This window comes from Leucopleurus acutus (assembly GCF_964270905.1).
Source record: "Leucopleurus acutus genome assembly, chromosome: 16".
Taxonomy (NCBI): Eukaryota; Metazoa; Chordata; class Mammalia; order Artiodactyla; family Delphinidae; genus Leucopleurus; species Leucopleurus acutus.
In genome coordinates, this window is record NC_139158.1 from 78,110,121 (window position 1) to 78,132,177 (window position 22,057).

At 40.8% G+C, this 22,057-nt stretch overlaps 1 pseudogene across 1 annotated transcript; it reads right to left on the reverse strand.

The window, feature by feature from the left end:
* Window positions 1-3,473: 3,473 nt before the first annotated feature.
* On the reverse strand, window positions 3,474-4,076 carry LOC309973567 (large ribosomal subunit protein uL30-like; annotated as a pseudogene). Its single transcript has one exon. The product of its transcript is annotated as a large ribosomal subunit protein uL30-like (transcript).
* Window positions 4,077-22,057: the final 17,981 nt, after the last annotated feature.

Below are 22,057 nucleotides of genomic sequence, written 5' to 3' on the forward strand. Positions count from 1 at the left end.
AACCACGGCTTAACTACTAAGGATATTTAATGATCTCACATAACAAGACGTCTTGGAGGTAGGTGGTTCCGGGTGGGTTTGGTGGCTCAGCAAAGCCACCAGGATTCAGGGTCTCTCCATCCTTTTGCTGTCTCTCCTCTTGCACTGGTTTTCCATCTTTGGACTTGTTGCCACGTGGTTGCCAGAAGCTGCTATAGCCATCACATCCTCACTCAGTCCCACACAAAGATAGGAAAAAGTAGTGTAAACAGAGAGGCTCTCTTCCAGTATTGAATGTCCCTGGCCACACTGACGGTATCAAAGGTGGGCCCATGACCCATCCCAGGCCATTCAGAAAAAGCAAAATGGAATTCTTGTTTAGAACTCCTGATCTAACCCTGAGGATATACCCTCTTGGTGTTGGACTGGAAGCTGGGAGGATGTAAGCCTGGAGCTCCTTAGGATCCCGCACATACAGCCTGCCTAAGAGGAAGGCAGGGCCTGTGGGACAGTATCTGAGCACCTGGATACAGCCATGCCTGAAGCGAGACCAGACAGCAACTGCCTTTTCAGTTACGTAATCCAGTATATTTCCTATTTTAAGCCTATGTGAGCTAGGTTTCTCTCACAGTTGAAGGAGACTTGACTGATGTAGCTTGCAATAAGAGTTTTTTCCTTCAATTCTAGGGTCTCTAGAGCTAAACAAGTATTTGAAAGTCTTAGTCAATGCAGGCTACTACAACAAAAATACCATACACTGAGTGGCTTAAAAAATAAACATTTATTTCTCACAGTTCTAGAGGCTGGATATCCGAGATCCAGGTGCTGGCTGATGTGGTGTCTGGTGAGGGCCCACTTCCTGGTTTGCAGATGGCTATCTGTCTTCTCACTGTATCCTCATATGCTCTCTTTGGACCACAGCGAGAGGAAGCAAGCTCTCTGGTGTCTCTTCCTACCAGGGATTGAACCCACACCCTTGGCAGTGAAAGAGTCCTAACCACTGGATGGCCAGGGAATTCCCTGCCCTACCTCCTAATACTATCACATCGGGGGTTAGGATTTCAACATACGAATTTTGGTGGGGACACAAACATTCAGTCTATAACAATGACTTATCTTAGTAAATACAAAGCTTTCCACAAAAGTTAGTTTAAAATAATAATAATAAAAAATTCTAGAGCAGCTTTTTAATCTGGGGTGCAGTGCAGAGGGGTCTTTCTTAATTCAGATGGTGCGGGTGGTATTCAGGCAGTTGCTACATTATGCTTTTGTATTTACAAATAATCATTGTGGCATTGTTGTTATAGAAAAGAGTAGAACCATGTAAATGGCAATAAGTTGGTCAATGGTTAAAAACATTAAGTACAGCTGTATACTGAAATACTACGCAGCTATTTTTAAAAATGTGGTAGGTAGCTTTCTCTAATACTGATGATACGGGTCGATGTCCAAGATGCATATATAAGTGGAAAAAGCAGATAAAAATCAGCGTGTCTAATATGCTTCATTTGTAGCAACCAATAAAAAAGACAGTGTGAAAACCTTTGCTTGTGAATGTATACAAATCCCCAGGAAGATAAACAAGAAACTCACAGTGGTGCCCGAGATGGGATGGGAATCGGTGCTTGCAGAAAAAGAGAAGCAAATGTTTTTATTGCACAGCCCTTTGTACCTTTTGAATATTCAATCCCGCGAATGGACTACTCTTTTAAATAAATAAATCACATACATGCAAATGACAAAAACCGACAAGCAGAAATCGCAGACACCAAAACAACACAGGATTATCTAAGGTATCCTGACCCAACAACATTGAAACGTTGGCTTGGAATCTGGCTCAGACTTTAAGTCATGTTAGGGAATTAGGCCTTCCTAACAGAATCCACTTAAGGAATATAATGCCTTCCACGGATTTGGTGTTGGCCCCGATATTCCAGAATCAATGCTGAGCTCTGCTCTGAGTTTCACCATCATAAAGGTGTGCAAAAGACAGACACATCCCAATGTCTCTGTGGCCTTCCCTGGGTGTCGGTAGTCACAATGATTTGTTTTGTTCCTTTGTGCCTTTTTTAAAAAAATAACATTTTTGTGCTGCCTATTTGGCAAAGAACAGTGGGAAAAATGAACGTTGTTTAGAATTAATGTAATGACGAATAAATTCCCATAAGAAAACCCAGAAAATGTCTTTAAACTCAACGAAAAAATAAAAAGAGACTTCCGCCTGGCTCTTGAGACTGTAAGACGTCTTTTCTTTCTTAGAAATATTAAGCTCCCAACAAGTAGATTAAAAACTTTACCCTCCGGGGCTTCCCTGGTGGCGCAGTGGTTGAGAGTCCGCCTGCCGATGCAGGGGACACGGGTTCGTGCCCCGGTCCGGGAATATTCCACACGCCGCGGAGCGGCTGCGACCGTGAGCCACGGCCGCTGAGCCTGCGCGTCCGGAGCCTGTGCTCCGCAACTGGAGAGGCCACAACAGTGAGAGGCCCGCGTACCGCAAAAAAAAAAAAAACAAAAAACTTTACCCTCCATTAAATCCTAAAACAGAGAAAGTGAATGATCCATCTCCCCAGTGTCATGTTTCCGGACGGCACAATGATTATGAATGTCTCTTGGATCTGACGCTCCATTAAGTCCTGTTAGGAAGAATACTTTCCAGCTCCAAGACACAATTAATATCTTACTGGCCATGGCATTCTTGAATAGATGACTGGGATTTTAATTACACTCAAGCAGAAAGTAATACTTTCTAGGGCTGGGTAAAAACACTCTTCGGAAGTAAAGTTGGGGGCCATAAAGACTGGGGATTACTTTAGCTAGTCATTTGTAACAGGTAAATGGTTGTGTTTTAACTTCCTGGAGTTAGGGCTGGAGAAGCAGAAGAGGATATTTTAGGAGGAGGAAGGAGAGTCCAGCTGAGGGAGGTGAAGGTCTTTAAGAATTTTTCCATGGTTGAGAATTCATAAAAAACAAGAGTATTGATTATAAGAAGGACAGAACTTCAGGATTAACATTTCTACAAATCTGTAAGTTATCCACTCATGTTGTTTACCCAGTGCATTAATCGTTACTATAGGAAATGCAAGCATCTCCCCAAAAGCTGGTGAGATGAAAAACTGGAAAACAGTCACCAGATGACTTGCACAGTCTAACACAGTGGTTCTTTTTTTTCTGGCCTCACCATGCAGCTTGCAAGATCTCAGTTCCCCGACCAGGGATTGAACCTGCGCCCTCGGCAGTAAAAGCATGGAGTCCTAACCACTGGACTGCCAGGGAATTCCCTAGCCCAGTGGTTCTTAAGCAGGGATGATCTTAAGCAGGGGATATCTCACACTGTCTGGAGATATTTTTGGTTATCACAGCTCGGGGGGGCGGTGGGTACCTCTGGCATTTAGTGGTCCAGGGATGCTGCTAAACCTATATGCTTTTTGTTATACTAAGTACACCATTTAATTTAATTTATTTATTTAATTTCAATTTGAAAGCAGTCACTGTTTATTAACTGACCAGATTACAAAAATAATCATGGTAGATACCTTAGTTCATCCTTCTAATAAGCCGGTTGATCTGGTCTTCCCTGTTGCCAGCATTTCCACCTTCTACAAAATGGGTGGTCTTTTCCTTCATTCCACCTCGTGGAGAAGACAATTTGAAGGGCCACAGGAAGTTGTTTGCTTCCTTGAAACGTTTTCCAACAGTATAGATCTCATGAATCAGATCCTCCATGCAGATAATACTGTATTTGCCAAGAGGTAGAGCAATCAACGCATTATCTGTTAGAGCAATTCGCTTCTTGGTGATTTTGCCATAATCACGCTTGTAGATCAGTTCATTTACTGACTTCAGGTTGGGGTACTCCCACGCAATGTACGGTTCCACAATTCTCAGCATGTTCACTGAAGCCTTGTTGAGCTTCACAAAGATGCCATTGAAGATCTGATGGAGGCGAAGAAGCTGTACACCTGTCGAACCTTTGGGCTCACACCACTGATACCTCTGATCCTGATGACAAATGCCAATTTGGGTTCAGCGGGTATGTAGAAGTTGCTGGCTTTTCTCGCCATCCTAGCCATTCGAATTTCAGTTCTTATGTACACCATTTTATACCTGGACTTCCTTATTTACTATATCTTCAAGTTTGTTCCATATCAGGATGGAGCACACTATATTATTTACGTATGTTATAAATACATATTTTGTATGTTACAATTATGCAAGAAAACCCACTTATTGTCTTCTCTTTTAATGTATCCATCTCACTAATTGCTTTATATAATTAAACTTTTTTCCGTAGAGCACCACCTTTTCCTTGAAAATCCATTTCTCAAACACCGGATGCTACATTTGGTTGCCAGGTCACATCACACAAAAGGAAATCTTGGAAGAACTACACTTAATTAGTTCTCTATTTTAAAAACGTGCACGCCTCCTTTCCTCCCTCACTGGGGTTGGTAACGTATCTAGAAATGGCTGGATGGACCTGGCGAGACCCCCAGGTAAACTGAGTGTCCTAGAGGGCACGTTGGCCTCCTCAAGTTACTGGTCACTGCTAATTAGTTTAGAGAGTATAAACCCTTCATATTCTCAAATTCCTTTTTCAAAGAAACAGGAGGCTTAAGTCGCCACAGATGTGAATGATGTCATGAAGAGGGACTTCAGGAGGTGCAGTCGAAACCGTCTGAAGCTCGCGAGGCAACGCAAAGCCACCGGCGTGGCCCTCCGCTAATAGAATTTAGCCAGGACAAGAGCCATCCAGCTTGTTCCACCAGGAGCTCAGTGCCTCTAATAGATTCTGAAAAAAACATGCCTTTTGTTGTTTCAGTTCGGGCTTAAGAAAAAAGAAAGTGAAAAATAAAGTTGGAAATACATCTTTTGTTGGAAATTTGACCAGTATATTATCATAGGGTATTTTCCTTACTGCGATAAAAGCGGTGATTTCGTAAAACTTATTTTGTGTAATTCCCTTCATTGCTTTCCTGGTTACATATTCGCTACATATATTCATTCCACAAAAAATGTATGGGGGGTCTACTTTGTGCCTGGCATGCTTCCAGGACTGGTGATATAGGATGAAGAAGGCAAACAAACAAAAAATCAAGCGTTACAAAACATATTCCACGGAAAGGAAAGACTATGAGCCCACCCACTCCAGAGACCATGGGTTTCTCCAGCGTTTTTCCTTCCACGCCTATGCTAACATATAATATTTTACAGTGATGGGAATTTCTTGTACGGATATGTATATACTTACACAGACATACAGATATTCACAGTAACATCTGTGAGGGGAGTAAAAATCTCCCAAATAAGTGATTTTAAAAATATTCCTGTTTATCTTTAATCTGCACACAGATTAAAACTGCTGACGCTCTGAACCATATTCTACATTGAAAAGAATTCTCTGCCTTTGATGGTGGGTCAATGTCGTCACGTTTATAGGAATAAAAATGACAGCGATTACAACCATCATCATAGAAGTGAAAATGCTCCATTACTGAGGTCTGGCTGCATGACAGATACACTATAAAGCATGTTTATAATGGACTGCATTTGGGCTGGCTCTGGAAATCACACAGCAGCCCCGGGAGGCTGGGTGAGATCCAGCCCCAGGTGGAGATGAGCACGGGAGTGGGGGGGGGGGGCGGGCGGGGGTGCCGGGGGGGGGGGGGGAGGGGCTCAGAGCAAGTACTTAGCAGCTCCCGGCACAGATCTGCTTGGCTTCTAAGCGCCACGTTTCCCACTCTAATACCATCTCAGCAAGCAAACAAGCATCCACAAAACCTGTAAATCGACACGTAGAAAACTAGGCTGTTGTTTGTCATTTTGATGGAGCAAGCGCACTAGAGAAAAGCAGGACTTCTAAGTCTCTCATTCTGTGCTGTCACTAGAGGGTGACTCTAGGTGAGTCGAGTCCCCTCGCCTGGATACGAAATGAGATGAATATTCAAAACATGGATCCCAAAGGGGTCCTATCCTATGAGGATTAAGCCAGACAGTGCATGTTAAAAAACAGAAGAAAAAAAATCTGTGAATTGTAAAGTGCTTTCCAAATCTTAATTATCCTGTTTTTTCTTTTTTTTGGTGAGACTGTCTCATTTTATTTTTTATTGACATGCAATTCACCTAACATGAAATTAACTGTTTTAAAGTGTATAGTTAAGAGGCAGAGCTCACTCGTGATGTTGTGCAACCATCAAACTATACTATCTTCATGAACATAAATATATACATATGTCGCACGTGACAATGCTGGGCATCGTTCTTTGATCCTTTAGTAATTTAGTGCCCCTCAAGGACACTAGGCTCATGCAGGAGTCTCCCAACCCCTAGGCCTCTAGCTCACACAGGGTTTCCTGCCTCTTCTCAATCCTGTCATTGAATTTCAAAGCCTTACAATTGCACCCAACAAATTGCTATGGGTATTTATTCATGGTCTTTGTGATATTTGCTGTTTTACAAAGCCAAGGGAATGTCTGGGTCTCTGATTGGCTACAAAGCCAAAAATAAATCCAGGTAACACGATAAAATTTTAATTATAACCATCCTTGGTTTTCAAGACACCCAAATACTGGGTAATTGTACATAAACTGAAAACGACACCCCTCCACTCCCAACCCTGTCTGGTTGCTGGAAAGTTCTAGAAATAAAGGTAGGGCTCAACAACATTTAAGACCTTTGTACAGAAATACAGAAGCCAGTTCAAAGCCTTTTCCATATCTGATAACTGGAGCTATCTCTTCTTTTAAAATGCAAATAAGTTACTTCGGGTATTATTAGAAAAAAATTAAACTAGATTATTTGCAGCACAGTGAAGGAAGATTACTTTTAGCAGTGATGCATGTTTCCGCAGGGATCAGTCCTGTTTTAATTTCTAGACTGGCAGTTCTATAGATTCACAAATAAAGAGAGGCCCTGGCAATTTCTATAAAGCCACAAACAAGCCCTACGTTTCTGTTTCTTCTGATGAAATGCTCTGGGTCAGGCAGTGTGTTTGTGATCACACCAAAGTAGCAGCATCCAGTTCAAAGTGGAGGAAAAACAATCTTAACAATGTAAGAATTTCCAAAAGTCCAAACATCCCTGGCCACGCCGCTCCCACAAATGGAAATGGTGTCAGATCTGCATCATAATTGATCCTCCAGATTTCCATCCACAAAAGAAGGATGTGGTCAAATAGAACAAACAACACCAGGGACAACAGAGGAGCCTTCTTGCTAACGTTCCCCTCCCCTCCGCCCACTAAAGTTTAGCAACCGACATCAATTTCAGCGTAATGCTCAAGATACAATCACGGTAGAGGTTTACGGCATGTTACGAAGAGCAGGGGACAAGCACATCTGCGCTATTTTCCTCCTTGAGATGTGAGCTGCTGATGAATATTCACTGTAGAGGTTTTTCCATAATTCTTTGATTCTTCAAAAGCAAAGCCATTTTGGGAGTCTAAGCTTTTTGCTCCTGACCCCACAAACACGAGGGGGAGGGGAAAAAAGAGTGAAAATGAGGGAGAGCAAGAGAAAAAAGAACAAAAATTTTTGATACAGATAAAAGAAATTAAGCGAGCCATAAAGTCTGGGCTTTGTTTTAACTGGGTTGTAAGGTCCTGCTGTGCCGCCCATAATCCAGCTGGGAGAGGGGCCCCTGCTGGGTGGCTAATTAAAACAATTATAAATACAAAGAAGGTATCAATGGCATTCCGAGACTCAAACAAAGAGATAAAGCATTGAAGATTTAAATTGTCAATGGTCAATCTCTCTTCAGGGGATTCTGAAGAGGAGTCCGTGTCCCCAAGACCCCTCAACTCCTTTTTTATACTGACTTACGTCTGGTTACTCGGGACCCTTCCTTCTGTTGGGTTTACAGACATCAAAATATGTCAATGATGGAATTAAGGGAAAGCATAGGCACGAAAAGACTCCGATGTCTTAGCATGTCAGAACAGTGGATCTGAGTTTAAAAAATAAAATCCTATATGGGGAAAAAGGTTCCTGCCCCTCCTTTGGAATCGCTATTTTCAAAAACAAGAAAACAGAAAAGATCTTGAGACTTTTTGCCCCGATTCAAAGTGACAAAATGAAAGTCAATGTGATTAGAGGGTTTGTTTTTTTTTTAAAAGTACTGTGGGCAGTTTTAGGAATGTTGAAAATGTAGCAAGTGTGCTAGAGTACTACTTCAATGGATTTTAAAAAAGTGAGTTGCAGAATTAAACGGTACTCTCCAGCAAAAGTGAAAATCTTTCTTAATTTCTTAGACCAAACTTTTTTTTTTTTTCCTTTCTGGCTTTTATAGGTTGAACCCTAAAAGGAACACTCAGAAGTATACTAACCTAGAGTTGTATAAATTAGTTCTCTGGTTATGGTAAAGATCCTAAAAAGGTGTGAAACTGAAAGCCACAGGCAAGAACTAATTTATGCAACTGCAGGAAAATGTCTGAGTACTTACAACGCAGGACAAAATACGTGTCAGATGTAGATTCAAATGTGGGATGAGCAACGTCCCTGATTCCTTTAAGGAACAGGATCCAGATACTGCTGCACGCGTCTGTAGTGCTGAGACAGTCCCTCACTGTACTTTCAGAACCTCTCGGGACTCAATCCCAGAGCAGAAGAGGTCGCAAACGTTTTCAGGGGCGTCCCTCGGGTAGGGTGGTCTGTTTGCTCTCATGAGCGGGGTCTGACCACTGAGAGCCTGCACTTGGGGGTCGGTCAGCGGGGCTTCAGGAGAAAGACCCCAAAGCTCCGATTCGCTAAGGCTCCCCCTTAAAAGGAGCAATACCTCTTTCCACCCAGAAAGAAAGTAACCGGCGTAGCTGGTGAAAGCGTGTTAAAGAGGAAGCAGTTAAGGTAGAGGCAGCTGATAAGGACCCAGTGGGGGTCAGAGCCCAGAGGCAGTCTCTCTCACTCTCCCTTCCCAGCTCCTCCCCTACCATCCCTCTCTGCGTCCCCCTTCTCCGTCTGTCTTATTTTGTCTCCAGTGGCGAGGGGATTGAGTCTTTCTTTGGGGTTATCAATGCCCTCCCATCCTTTGACTTAGTGTTATTTCTTCCATCAATTAACCGGAAGATGTGTCTCTTTCCCGGTGTCAAAATAATATCAATAAAAAGGTCTGAGAGACTGAATGGAAACATCGGCCCAAAGCATTTGCAGCACATGATGACGATTAGTAAAAAGAAAGATAGGCTTTGACCAAAATGACTTTTTTCTGGGATAGGAATGTTGCCTCAAAAAAAAAATGTTGCCTCATAAAGCACCTTTGCTGCTTCAAGTATTCTGAAGTTATTATGTAACCAGGATATTAATACAAAGCACAGAAACTCCTCTAGTTATGTGTTCAACTCCGAGCTTTTCCGGATTTGAACACAACTCCACGCGGAAGCAAAAGTGTGACAACTCTGCTCAACGCCAACAGAGGGCGATAGATACTGGGATCTGTCACTTGAGTTCTGGTCAAAATTTTTAGGCTAAGGCAATACTGGAACTCAGATGCACTCAGGGGGCAGAGGAAAACGGACAGGCAGATCTGCCAACAACATTCGTGGGTCATGGCCCGCACACCGTATGCCAGGAGGCGTGCAAGTCATTAAACAAATCTCAAAACATTTAATCTTCCCACTTTGACACGTATACATTCATAATGACAAAAGCAAAACATATGTGTCAAGTTATTGTTTATATATGATTAAAAGTCTGCAAACAACCACAGAGGAGAGAATTTACTTATTACTGCACATGTCTGGGTGTCCTGTTGACGGGCCTGTGATATTCATATGAGTAACAAACATAATTCATAAGTTATTATTTATCCCATTTCTTTTCGTTGTTTCCATTTCAGTAGACTCATAAAATGTATAGTTACAGTCAGGTTTTTACATAATTTATATTCTATTGACCAAAGACTAAAATATTTTTGTAAAGATTCAGATAATAAATGTTTTAGGTTTTTTTTTTTTTTTTTTTTTTATGTTTTAGGTTTTGTGGTCGATCTCATATATTCTTCTTGGTTTGCTGTACAAACCTTTAAAAATATAAAAACCATTCTTAGTTCATGGGGTAAATATAGCCCTTAGGCTGTTCGAAATAAAATCCTGTCATTTTTTGACCCCTGATTTTGTCAATAATCATCTAAAAAATGGAAAAAAATCAAATTCAATTATCAAAGTGTAAAAAGTGTGAATACTCATTAAAAAATTAGATGTTATAAATACTTCACAAATGTTTTAAAATATTTTTCTACCAAAATGTCCAAAATTATTTAAGATGGAAAGGTAAAATACAAATGATAATTGAGATCAAGCTTTACATAAAAATTTACACAAAGCTGAAATATATATATAGTTAAAAGAATTTGTTAAATCCCATTAAATATTCATTATAAAACTACTTTCAATTTTAGCATTCAGTGTTTGTCTAGCTGCCAATGTTGAGAATCTAAGCCTGTTACATCAGGACCAAGGTATAAGCAAATTGAAGAGTTATATGAATTAATATTACAAAATGTCCTCTGCTGCCATGTGTAACGGGTACAAATACTGTGCTCTTTGTAAGCACCTCTAGAATAATGAATTGGGACAATGAGAAACAAGAAAGGGGTTGCTCTGGTATTGCTATGGAGATGGGCTATACAAGTATCTGATGCATTTATGGCCTGGGAGAAGCTCCGACAGTTAATTCAGTCGTCTTTTCTCTTTCCTAAGTGCTTCCCGTGCTCAAATCCTCCATGCACCGTGAAGCAGTGTTGTCTGATGTTGGCAGCAGTATGACAACAAACCTTCAAGGCATTCAGAGGCAAGTGCCTTTTGCTTTGCAGAACAGGACCAGAGATGTGAAGTGTTTCCCGGGGTCTGAACGGTGTCAGTCACAAGCGTGCCTGTTTAATGTCATGGGTTGCACAATGCCACCGCTGAGTACCAGATGTTGAGGGGCAGACTTGCCCATGACTTTTAGCAAATATTTTTTTGTGTGTGTTTTATATTCAGAGACACAAAAGTGAGGAGTCCAGGGCAGAGGCTCCTCTTGCCCAAGTCTAAAGGGAGACTGCAGGCTAGATTAAACAAACAACGCCAAGTGGGAAGATGAAGGGCCGCTGACACTAAGGGGCAGAATCAGAGAGATGACAGGACGTGGTAGAGATGCAGTGATCTGGGGAGCCCATGCCCTGTCTAAAGAGAACTGTCAACATTCGCCCTTACCAATTACTGACATGTAGGAAAGTGGACCTGCTGTTGCTGGACTGTCTGATTTCTCAAGAGAATGCTAAATTCTGGGTTTTTATATGAAAAAAAATATTAAAAATAATCCAAGTTAAAAAATAAAAGGCACATTTGGAGGGATTAAATCTTTAGGCTGGACTGATTATTAAAGCCACCATGATCAGCCTTCTGGTCTACCGCATTTTCCTAGTTGTGCTTATTTCTGAAGGGTTTATGATCATTAATTATTCATTTTTGATAAATACTAAAGCAATGACAGAGTCAAATGTGGGGAAGAAGAGGTATGTGATTAGGTTAGAAAAGAAAGTGAAGGTTCTATTTACACCTTCACTTCACACCTTAACAAGGGTTACCCGTGTTCCATCACTTAGACTTTGCATAATATGGACTCAGCAACGTCCTGTTTACAAGTAGAGAAGCCTCCATACCTGGACATGTTACTTGGTTTCTGGTTCTGTCATTAAGTTCAGATAATTTTTGAGAGATCTTCATTGTACTTCATTTTTAGTAAAAGGAGAGTGAGTGGCAAAAAAATGCGAGATAAGAGAGTAAAGGGATGAAGTTAGAGATCTGCAGGGAGTATTTCCAGATGTGAAGACTCAGGACGTGGGGTTACATCCTGTGGTTCTGGAAGGGCAAACAGAAGATATCTGGCCTAGGAGTTGGGGAGGGAGAATGCAAAGGGAAGGTACCAAGTTCTGTGTCAGGCATTTTGGAGCACAGATGAGGTATCTACAGAGAGGTTAAGAGGTCAAACTGTCCCAAGTTCAAAACCCAGTTTTAGTTGTTACAAGCTGGAAAAAGTTGCTTCTCCCTCTGAGCTTCTGTTTTATCATTTGTAAGAGGGTGATAACGATGACCTATCTCAAAGGGCTACTCTGGGCAATAAATGAGCTAATATCAAAGTCAAGGTCTAGTGTACATTCCTCAGTAAGTACTCAGTAAAGCTGGCCACTGTTAGGAGAATCATTGGGATTAGTGATGGGAACTTGGGAATCATCAGCAGAAAGGCAGGCAACTGAAATCTGAAGAGAACGGGGCAGGAGGCGTACGTATTGGGGAGCATAGGGATTTGGGGGAATATAGGAAGGAAGTGAAACCCTCAAAGGGATCAGAGGAGGAACAGTCAGGTAGCAGAAAGGTCAAGACAGGGTTTAGGGAAGGCCCCAGTGTGGAAATAAAATAGAGACTTTATTTTCTCAACAGTGTGAAGAGTGAAAGTGAGTTAGAATGGCATTTTATAAACTTTAGGGTACTGGGGAGAGGGGAGATGTTTAAAACACAGATTCCCAGAAAGTCTGACTCAGTGGTTCTGAGCTGGGGCCCAGGAATCTACAGGGATTCCAACTGCAGGTAGAAAAGCCACTCTTGGAAGAACACTGTGTTAAGACAGAATACGCAGCCAGGGAGAAGAGACAGAGTGGCCACCATTCTTTCAAGGTAGTTGGTTAGAGTACACACGTGTTTCACCCTCCACTATCCACGCACTGAAGAAAGAAAAAAGTTTTCCAGAGAAAACAGGTTGCTTTCAACAGGTTGCTTGATAAGTAAAGGAAGGGATGGTGGCTAGTGGTGTTTATTTCTATATATATACAATGGCCAAGGGGACTTAAAACATCTGTGACCCTAGGCTTGGATGGGGGAATTAAATTGGTTGATTTTCAAGTGTTAAACCAACCTTGCATTCCTGAAATAATCCAACTCAGTCATGATGGATAGTGGGAAAGAGACACATTGATCAGACCTCAATCTCAGGTTCCAGGTTCCCTTTGCTGTCTCAGGGTTCAGGCAGGCATGACCTTCTATCCCATCAACACAACAGCTCCCTGAGACTTGGAAATGAACATCAGGTCTTCCAGAGCTGTGATCTTCAAACTGTTTTTCTCTCATACTCTATAAAGTAATTTTTTTAAAGTATGTACTCCCTTATATGTTTTAAAGTTTATATCTAAATCTTCCTATGTTTAAACAGCTTAAAAGGATTCTGGCACTATAATTATTTGTTATATAATTTCTTTATATGTATTGAAAATAATCTAAATATCATGTATCCTTGACCTCCACTGTCACCCACTTGAATCATACATGAATAAGCTGTTCTTTAATAGTTGAAATTTTATGTCATTACTTAAGTTTTCTCCTTAAATTTGCACTTCAATTCCACATCCTCATGGAATTTTATATTAATGTAATAAATATTTTTTGCTTAGAAGTCTTTTATTGATCACCTTATCAAAATTCTCAGCAAGGAAATTTATACATAAGTTAAAAAAATTTAACTTCCTTTAGTCAGAACTGAGTCACTATTACAATTATTAATTTTTGTGTAATTGATGAAAACAAGGTGACTGTACTACAAAATCAGAGCAACAGAAGTTACATCATTTTTGAAGCTGGGTCATGGGTGCAGGGAGGATCATTATGATTCTCACTCCTCTGTATATGTTTGAAATTTTCCACAATAAAAAGTTAAAAACTATATTGAAGAAGTAAGTATAAGTTCTGGTTAAACATTCCTAAAAAAATATATTGAAGAAGTAAGCATAAGTTCTGGTTAAACATTCCTAAACAAAAAATGTAAAATTTTATTGGCAGTAACAATTTAACAAGATGGATGTGACTTTTAACAAGATAGATGGTCCCTTTCTTTGGTGCAGATCAAGTAGCAACCACTATTACCAGGTTCTTGCATATCTTTCCAGAGATACTGGATGCATATGAAATAAATACTAACATATACTCTTTATGATACATAAATGATAGCATATTGTGTGCACATTCTGCACCCTATTCTTTTTTGTCAATGCATCTTTATGTATGACTGTGTCATATAAATATATATGTATATATACAGACACTTGCTTTTTAGTTTTAAAAATGTCTTCAGAGAATTCCATGAAATGGATGAACCATAAGTTATTTACCCAGACTCTTCCCTACTTGGTGGCATTTAAGTGGTTTCCAATCTTGTGCATTTATAATTGGTGCTGCAGTGAATAACCTTCACAAGTATTGCTTTGCTCATCTCTCATTTTATCTTAGAAAAAAATCACAAGTTTTTAAGACCAGTTTTAATAGAAAAATGCCTTTCACCAGCTTAAGAAATACTCTTCATAGATTTAGAAACTGACCAAATGGGATTCTTTTGGCTCACTTTCAGGTGGGGCGCTCGTCCCCTTCCTGCTTTTCTAATACAAAAGAGCCAACCTTGGTGACCTAATACAAATCTCACCTCTTGTTATTTATTTTCCAAATATTTAAGCACAGCTGATTGCTCTTTTTTTTTCTGAAATGCCAGAGAAATAAGAGCTAGCATTTATTGAGAATTTATGATGTGCATGTACCATACTAGGAGATATTATCTCATGGAGCCCTCACAACAACCCAATGACATGGACATTGTTTAAAAATAAGAAAACTAGGGCTTCCCTGGTGGCGCAGTGGTTGAGAGTCCGCCTGCCGATGCAGGGGACACGGGTTCGTGCCCCGGTCTGGGAAGATCCCACATGCCGCGGAGCAGCTGGGCCCGTGAGCCATGGCTGCTGAGCCTGTGCTCCGCAACGGGAGAGGCCACAACCGTGAGAGGCCCGCGTACCCCCCCCCCAAAAAAAAAGAAAAAAGAAAAAAAAAAAGAAAACTAAAACTCTGAGAGGTTAAGTCACTAGCTTAAGGTCACACAGCTGGTAAGTGGTAGAGGTAAAGATTCATCCCAGGTCTGTTCGATTTCAGGAATTCACTCACTGCCTCAGGAGCCTACAAAATATATCCCTGCTATCCAAGCCAACACTGCCTTGTACACTTTTAAAACTACTTTTAGGTTTATGGAAATATTTCAAAGATAGTACAGTTCTTGATATGCTTTATCTAGCTTCTCCTAGTTAACAAACTAAGAAATTAACATTGGTACAACACTATTAATTAAACTAGACATTTTGTTTGTATTTAACCAATTTTCCCCACTCATGTTCTTTTTCGCTGCTTTGGGATCCAATCCAGAATACCACTTTGCTTTTAGGATTTTTCTGTTACTTTTAGTTCTTTCTTTCCTGTATTTATCAGCTCCCCCACCACTTCCTGAAAGCAGAAATATTACTGAACACGTGAGTCCATCCTAGTGTCCTAGGAACAGTGCTGGACCCACGACCATGGAGTCAATGGTGACGTGACATGATTTATCTGGCTTGGCCTGATTTATTAAAGTTCTGGCTGTAGAAGAAAACAGGTTTCCAGGGCTCTGGAATATCAGGTGTGCTAATGAACGCCCCGTAAAGCAGGGGGGACACATCAGCACTTCGTCACCTTGTCTGCCAGGCGCCGGAGGAAGTGGGAGATTTGCTCATGACACCAGGTCACTTCCTCCCTCCCTGGCCTGACCTCCCAGCTCTTCCAGCAACAGCCAGTGGAAACCACGGCCAAGTCACTTAGTGACATCTTAAGGTGAGGCAAAGAACTGACAGGGCACGCTGGTCCCACACTTGGAGGTGACCTTCCAAATCCAGAGTTCCCCTCCTTGGATGGGTTGCCACGTGAAAATATGAGAAGTCTAGACACTGAATGGACATCAGAACATACTTAATAAAAAGAAAATTTTGCTATGTAATTTTACCTGATATCCATGATTATCTAGTATTTACTATCCATAGTAAGGTTTTTAAAATGCGTGAGATTCATTCAACAAATATTTACTTAATACCAACTATGTTCCAGGCACTATTTTAGGGGCTAGGTATAAGCAATAAATGCTAGAGTCCTAACCTCTGCCCTAAAAGAGCTTATATGGATATAGAAAGCAGATCAACAATCAATCAACATAGTATATAAGGCAAGTGAAATGTTAGCCACTCGTGCTAAGTGTTACATTCATTTACTATGTATCTGAGCACCTGTGTGTGCCAGGCACTGTTCTAAATCTTGGAGACGTGACAAGGAACAAAACTAAGGTGCTGAGGTCCCTTAGCTTTGAGATAAGACAGATTCTACTAAAAGAGGAGGCGATTTTAAATAGAAGGGTCAGGGAAGGCCTCTCCAAGAGAGTACCCTTTCATCTGAGATCTAATAGGTAAAAAAGATCAAAAAGCGGGTGGAAAGAGCATTCCCAGCAAATGGGACAGCATGTGCAAAGGTCCTGAGGTGGAAAAGAGACTGGCAGGTTTGAAGAACTGAGAGAGAAGAACATAGTGGAGTGTGTGCAGTGAGCAAGGGGAGAAAGCAGCCACGGTATGGAGGGAATTTCAGTCCATGGGAACGCGAAAGCCACTGGGCTAATCTGTCTGTTGCCATTTTGACATTTCCCAGAATCCCCTTCCCCATGGGTTCCAGGTTCTACCAGTCTTCGTTGCTGTGCGTGGGCTTTCTCTAGCTGTGGCAAGAGGGGGCTATTCTTTGTTGTAGTACGTGGGCTTCTCATTGCAGTGGCTTCTCTTGTTGCAGAGCATGGGCTCCAGGTGCGTGGGCTTCAGTAGTTGTGGCACACGGGTTCAGCAGTTGTGGCTCATGGGTTCTAGAGCGCAGGCTCAGTAGTTGTGGTGCATGGGCTTAGTTGCTCCGTGGCATGGGGGATGCCCCTGGACCAGGGCTCGAATCCATGTTCCCTACACTGGCAGGCGGATTCTTAACCATTGTGCCACCAGGGAAGCCCTCTATGCCTGCTTTTGTGCTACAACAGCAGAGCTGAGTGGCCTGCAAAACCTAAAACGTTTTCTCTCTGGTCCTTTACAAAATAAGTTTGCCAACCCTGTGCTAAGACATGGCAGGCCTTGAGCAAGGCTTCAATTCCCCCTGTGTCTGAAGACAGAGTGATTTCAGTTATTCTGACCTAATCTTGACACACAGCAAAGGTTTTATGCAAGGAAATGATGGTGTCCAGCTAATGTTTGAAGATTCTATTTTTGCTACTGTTTGGAGGATGGCTTGGAGGAAGGCAAGACTGGAAGTAGGGGGATCCACAAAGAGGCAGCTATCCAGGTGAAATACGATGATGACTTCTACCAGGGGGTTGGTGGTGGGGATGGAGAGAGCAGGGAAGATGCAAGATAGATACAGTCTAGAGACACCCAGTGGCAATGGATACACTAGTGTGCAGTGTATACTATACTATTCTGTGTATGTAATACTATTCTCCCATAAAAAGAACCAGAGCTCCTTTGAGAAACAGTTAATCTCAGAGCTGGGGCAGGTAATACACAAGATTCACCTGGAACATCTTGTGATACCAGAAAGTAATGAAGTGCTTTAAAAACTATGGGGCCATGTTGAAAGGACACAGGAGCCAACTTGAAGGACCTTCGAATGGCCAAATCTAGAGTGATTTGAACAAACTAAATAAGCAATGAGAATAATAAATGATATAAGTCAATAAACAAACAGGCGGAAAGGACAGAGCCTTCTTACAGAAATTCCAATTAACAAATGTGAAAGGAATGATAGAATTTGAAAATCACCACTTAGCAAACACCACAGGGATAATTGTTACAGCCAAAAACGGTGGACAGATGCTAAAGTTAGTGAGCAAAAGAATGATGAGAAATGGAATATTTGCATAGTCTCAAAGAATCTCCCCCCCCCCCCCCGGTTCTTATTAAGGACAAAGAGAAGAAGAGTAACTTCAGAATGAAGAAACCCTATGGACAACACCTTCACCAAGTGACCACAGTTAACATCATCAGTAATGAGACATATTGACTTCAGGTAAGTCCTGATATGATGCACTGAAAAAAGCCACGGGTGGCATTCCTGAAAAAAAAAGTTGCATAACTGCAACCTAATCCTGGGAAACATCGAAGAATTTCCAATTAAGGAACATTCTACACAACACCCGTCAGTACTCTTTAAATGTGTCAAGGTCATGAAAGACAAAAGAAGACTGAGGATCTGTTAGAGGACAACTAAATGAACGTGGGATGCAGAATGGGATCCTGGACCAGAAAATGAACCTGAGTGGGACAACTGGCAGATTTTGAATAAGGTCAGAGATCAGGCGGCAGTGTCGTAGCAAGGTTATTCTCCTCATTTCCACAGTTGTACTGTGCTCATGTAAGATGTTAACATTTGGGGAAGTTCAGTGAAGGGTATTTTTGGGAACCACTATTTCTGCAACTCTTGTCTAAATCTAAAATTATTTCAAAATAAAAATGTTTAAAGCTCCAGGGAAAAAAAAAGATCTGGTTTGGAGAAATGATGAACAGGATTGCTGATCAACAGGTGTGTTGGGAGGAAGAAAAGGGAAAAAAAAGTTACATTCTGCTTTGCATTGTTATCAAGATATAGATACAAGTAAAAATGCCCTAATACATAAGATGAACTGTATAATCATCCCTGAGCAATCTGTCTCTCTATACACCCATTTATTTGTACACAGTAAAATCTACTTTATATGTCCAGTAGGAGTTGTATTATTGGGCATCACTTCACTCCTGAATTTCCAGAAGGGAGCAGGGGAAATTCCAACAGGGGAGGCCATGTTTATGAATGTATACCAATGTATACATCTTGAATTGCATACAAGATATGTAAATGTATATCTTGATTTCATTATTACCTAAAATGAGAATCTCTTGTGAATATTTGAGGCAAAACACTGGAATTAGCTAGTATTTATTTTGTGCCTGTCCCAGAGTCTATTGTCACAGGTATTATACAATTTATGGGGGATCCAATACAAAATTCCAATTATAGCCGTCATTAAGTGAGTACCTACCATGTGTCAGGATCTGGGCCAGGGGCCAAATGCCTTATCTCACTTCATCCTCCCACTAACCCTGTGCCCATCATTTAGATGAGGATGTTGAGTTTCTGGGAAATAACGAACCTGCTCAAGATCTTACAGTGTGAGGATGAATTGAAGGTATTTGGGGGTCACTGCCCCCAGGCTCTCAGCCAGTAAGTGGCAGAGCTGGCCTGAGATGTGGGTCTGGGCTTCTAACCACAGCTGCAGGGTTTCTGCTTTGTACTCTACTCTTTCCACAATTAGCAGACGGCAGGACCAGGCATGGAGGGCTTACAATTTTGTCCAAGTCAGTGTGCTTGCTTAAGGCAGCAACATACAAGTCGTGTATTACAAGGACTGGACCCTCAAGTCACATATTTTATATCTTAGCCACTCTTGCCAACTACTTGGTATCACCAACTGTAAAGGTCTGCAGATCTTACAGTTGGAGACTAGCTCACCTGTCCTTTTCAAGTCCATTTTCTTGAGTCAGCCCCTTGCAAATGGTCTGACCACATGTTTGTCCTCTCCCACCATCTTTCTGTCCTTAGCCCTTTCCATATTCTCCTCTGTTGGATTGTCTTTTTCTTAGTGATTTGAAAGAGATCTTTGTGCATGCTGGATGTTAATAATTTGTCTAAAATAGGTGGCAAGTATCCTGCTTGCCTTTAAATTTGCTATTACTATTATCGGTGTTTTAAATTTGGAGCTGTCGAATCTCTTTTCTTTGATGGTATTTGTGTCTTTTGAATAAACTAAAAATGTATTCCTCCGTATTTTCTTCCACAACTGTCAGTTTTGTTCAGGTTTTGTTAATCAAGGGGGATTTATTTTTGTAACTACAGCAGGGAATCTAACTTTATTTTTTCCAGCCACGTTTATTGGATTGTCCTCCGTCTTTCTTTTTAAATTACATGTAAGATTTAAATCTATTTCAGATGATCATGTGTTACTTTTATAATAGCAATAGCTGAAATACAATTACTTGAAAGGAATAAAATCATATACTGATGTCCTTCTCTTGTGTCTCCCCATGGCTCACACAATGCCAGGAACATAGTACGTGTTCAGTAAATATTTCTGAACTGAAGGTGTCAACTTTTCTGTTTTCTCCTGACAGTATTATGGTATATAATCTGTGATATAATCTTCACGTTAGCTTGGCATCATTACAGGCATTTAGGGGTAAGATCATATTATTAAAGATTTTGTTCTTTTAGTGCCAGTTTTTCAGTTAGATTTTACAGAATCCCATTCTACAGATATAAAAACAGGAATGTGAGGTACCAGGATTTTCTGCTTTAAAAATGAAATCAACATAGCGAGTGGGAAGCGGCCACATAGCACAGGGAGATCAGCTCCGTGCTTTGTGACCACCTAGAGGGGTGGGAGGCAGACGCAAGAGGGAGGAGATATGGGGACATACGTATATGTATAGCTGATTCACTTCGTTATACAGCAGAAACTAACACACCATTGTAAAGCAATTATACTCCAATAAAGATGTTAAAAAAATGAAATCAACAAATGGTATATAATCTTCATGCCCTCTTAAGCCCTTAATCACTGAAGGATTATTCACATCACCCATTTTTGGCTATTCTTAAACTAAGCTACTTTGCAGCAATCCTGAATCTTTTCCCAAATAACTAAATGATACAGCAATGAGGGCACGAGGAGTAGCCCTTAGGAGACACTAGATAAGCATTTCTTTTTCCTTCCTTTTAAATATGTCCAATTTTAAGGAACTGCTTCCCTCCATCTCCCCACCCCATCCCAAGGCTCCCATTCATTTTCTGACATGGGCTTTTCAACTGCAGCCTTTCCAATTTTTAGGTTGCCCTCAGTTACTGAAAATCCGGCAAAGCTCTGCATTTATTTTTTTGTGGTGCCCGCCCCATCCCCTTCCTCGATCACGGCTGTGTTCAGCTTTCAAGAGTTACATTTAAATACAGGAACAGAAACAGTCTGTGAGGCTATTAGCAGTGAAAGATAATTCATTGGAAATGGTTCCCTGCCTGGCAGTTGTCAAGCAGACTCATCACCAAAAACTAATTATGCTGGGAGCTTTGGTCATCATGAACGTCATCGTCCAATGAGAAGTTACAGCATTTGCTGAGTCCTACGATTTATATACAACTGGTATTTCATATTGATTACACTAATCAAGGCACATGGTATAAATTCCTAACATCCCTGGGCAAACAGTCCAGATTTTTAATAATTCTCCTTTTTGCTGGTTACTGCACTAATTATGTGCTAAATAATGACATTATATTATTATATATATTATATATATTATTATTAGTGGTGAAATTTCAAGCGATTTTATGCCTATACAGTGCCTACCCTGATGTTGGATTAAGGGGTCAGTGGATTTTATACTTGCAAATTGATACCTGGTCATCAGGACACTTGTGATATTTTTTGCCATTTTAAAATTTAATACACGTCACTTAACTAATGCAAAAATACGATCATGGATGGAGTTTTAAAAAGTCCTCCACTAATGCGATAATGATAATCAGCTTATCTAAATTAGCATTGTACTTAACAAAATAACACACAGTTTTGGAGAAGGAGAAAGTCAACTTGGCCTTTCAGCACTGCTGATGAGGGTAAACTGGTACAACCTTTGTGGAAAGCAATTTGGTAACATTTAGCAAGAGCCTTTAAACTGTTCATGACTTTTGACCTAGTAATTCAATTTCTGGGAATCTAGCTGAATAATGCTATATATGGAAAGAGCTTTATGCATTATGATAAAAGCAGCATTGTTTTTAAGAATAAAAAAATGAAAAGAAACCCAAATGTCCACCAAGGGAGTAATGGTAAGTAACATTTATACGTAGTTTTGACAACATGGAGAAATACCATATTAGGTTACAAAGAGGGGAAAATAAAAATTTCGAATTGTGCAGACATTAGCATGTATTACACAATGATGTAAAAACATACTAAGCAGAACAAAAGACTAAGAAAATAGAGTACAATGTTAGCAACTGTTGCCTATGGATTTGGGACTAGATTACAGGTAGTTTTCTGTATTTTCCAAATTTTCTATAAGCATGAATTTTTTTTTTTTTTTTTTGGTACTCAGGCCTCTCACCATTGTGGCCTCTCCCGCTGCGGAGCAGAGGCTCCGGACACGCAGGCTCAGCGGCCATGGC